Consider the following 2,946-nt stretch of genomic DNA (forward strand, 5'->3'; position numbering starts at 1 on the left):
GTGCCGGGCGGCGGCGCATCCTCAACGCACACAGTCCGCAATCGGACCAGCACACTGCAGATGTCCACCGCGCTTCGCACCGGGCTCGGCAGAACCCACTTTGGCCGCCTGGCGCCGCGCGCAGGGTGCGCCGGCGCATAGCTGGGACGCCAGCCGGGCCCGTCGGCCGGCGCTCCTGCCACTGGGCGCCCCCCACCAGCCGGCTGTAGTGCGTGCGCTCACGCAGCGCGCGGCCAGCACGCCGGGCGGCCCCCCCTCACCGGCCGGGGACTGTCCCGCCAAGCCACAGCCTCGTATCGCTTCATACCCACATGGCCAACTCAGGTTCGGGGGCATGGCGGGTACCGCCGAAACAACCGGTTCACAGATGTACCGATCGTCGCTATCACCGATGCACCTGCAGCGCGAACAACCGCTCAACAACTGATTTCCAGTTCATTTGCGGATCTTTGGCAGCAAACGTATACGTCAATCTACATTTGCGAAATCTACGATTCTGGCATGCCTGCATGTTATGTGTCACGACACGCTACATCAGCCCACATACACACTGCGGCATGTACACGAGAGAACACGTGGAAGATGGTCCGCGCACGTGTGCAATGTCCCTTGCGCGGTCGACTGTCAACCGGCCTCTGTAGCATGTCGCAGATGTGGAACGCGGTCCACCGTGCTATCATGTTGTGTGGGGCAATACGATTAAATAGGAAAACCCTCGTCGCTACATCAACAGACGGCTCACGCTGATTCCCGGCAGAGGGAGGAGGGGGGGGGGGGGGGCCAACATGCAATACTTTCGTCCGTACCTACTTACCACATGTCTGTACGGCGTACAACAGTGCAATCTCGCTGTAATGGGGAGACGAGACAAGTAGCATCGTGCACAACATATGGCCCTTATGATTCGCCATTGTAGGGCGCAGCCGGTGTACGGTCAAGCATGTGCCACATTATGTCACTCAGTACGTAACGACGGATGATCAGTGTGGGTTACGCGTACATCAGCGGACAGTCCACACAGGCCGTACCACAACGTACACTGACTGCATCGACAACCGAATGCAACTGAACAGCTGCAAGGCTCATTTCACAAACAAACGCCTGACCGACCAGCTTGGAAGGGCAGGAGGGGAGGGCGATATTCGTTCTGTAGCGGTACACCCTTCCAGTGGTTAGCGGGACTGTGTAGAAAGTACGCAACACTCGAAAGACCTTTATGTGAGGGTACGCACCATGGCATCAAGAAATACACATGACACCAGAGGATCCAAGCAGTGAACTATGTTCAGAGGGTTGCTGTTAGGCAAAGCTACATTCCTGTGACGTTACATGTGACAGTTAAGGTGCAGTGTAAGTTAGGTTAAGGTGCAGTGTAAGTTAGGTTAAGGTGCAGTGTAAGTTAGGTTAAGGTGCAGTGTAAGTTAGGTTAAGGTGCAGTGTAAGTTAGGTTAAGGTGCAGTGTAAGTTAGGTTAAGGTGCAGTGTAAGTTAGGTTAAGGTGCAGTGTAAGTTAGGTTAAGGTGCAGTGTAAGTTAGGTTAAGGTGCAGTGTAAGTTAGGTTAAGGTGCAGTGTAAGTTAGGTTAAGGTGCAGTGTAAGTTAGGTTAAGGTGCAGTGTAACTTAGGTTAAGGTGCAGTGTAACTTAGGTTAAGGTGCAGTGTAACTTAGGTTAAGGTGCAGTGTAACTTAGGTTAAGGTGCAGTGTAACTTAGGTTAAGGTGCAGTGTAACTTAGGTTAAGGTGCAGTGTAACTTAGGTTAAGGTGCAGTGTAAGTTAGGTTAAGGTGCAGTGTAACTTAGGTTAAGGTGCAGTGTAAGTTAGGTTAAGGTGCAGCGTAACTTAGGTTAAGGTGCAGCGTAACTTAGGTTAAGGTGCAGCGTAACTTAGGTTAAGGTGCAGCGTAACTTAGGTTAAGGTGCAGCGTAACTTAGGTTAAGGTGCAGCGTAACTTAGGTTAAGGTGCAGCGTAACTTAGGTTAAGGTGCAGCGTGGGTTAGGTTAGGGGCCAACGTGGGTTAGGTTAGGGGCCAACGTGGGTTAGGTTAGGGGCCAACGTGGGTTAGGTTAGGGGCCAACGTGGGTTAGGTTAGGGGCCAACGTGGGTTAGGTTAGGGGCCAACGTGGGTTAGGTTAGGGGCCAACGTGGGTTAGGTTAGGGGCCAACGTGGGTTAGGTTAGGGGCCAACGTGGGTTAGGTTAGGGGCCAACGTGGGTTAGGTTAGGGGCCAACGTGGGTTAGGTTAGGGGCCAACGTGGGTTAGGTTAGGGGCCAACGTGGGTTAGGTTAAGGGGCCAACGTGGGTTAGGTTAAGGGCCAACGTGGGTTAGGTTAAGGGCCAACGTGGGTTAGGTTAAGGGCCAACGTGGGTTAGGTTAAGGGCCAACGTGGGTTAGGTTAAGGGCCAACGTGGGTTAGGTTAAGGGCCAACGTGGGTTAGGTTAAGGGCCAACGTGGGTTAGGTTAAGGGCCAACGTGGGTTAGGTTAAGGGCCAACGTGGGTTAGGTTAAGGGCCAACGTGGGTTAGGTTAAGGGCCAACGTGGGTTAGGTTAAGGGCCAACGTGGGTTAGGTTAAGGGCCAACGTGGGTTAGGTTAAGGGCCAACGTGGGTTAGGTTAAGGGCCAACGTGGTTAGGTTGCCAGAGATGTGTCAAATCAGGATGTACGTTTGGCTGGTGTCAGGTGGTGGGTTGGTTCGATGCCTTTATAAGGGGTGTGGCCAAAGGGTATTTTATTACTTGTACCTTTGTGTTGTGGCGTGGCGTTGCGTCCTGTGTTGATACTGGGTGGACCACTGTGGGTGTTGCTGGCTGATTTGAGCTGCGTTGTTTGCGGGTGATGTGAGACATTCTGTCTTATTAGTGGACGTGACGTTCCTCTTGTCGTTGTTTGGATAGTGTCCTGTGGCAGCGAGGATAAAATGGATGTTGTTGAACGATAGTGCTT

The sequence above is a fragment of the Schistocerca gregaria genome, unplaced genomic scaffold, assembly GCF_023897955.1.
Source record: "Schistocerca gregaria isolate iqSchGreg1 unplaced genomic scaffold, iqSchGreg1.2 ptg000398l, whole genome shotgun sequence".
Lineage (NCBI taxonomy): Eukaryota > Metazoa > Arthropoda > Insecta > Orthoptera > Acrididae > Schistocerca > Schistocerca gregaria.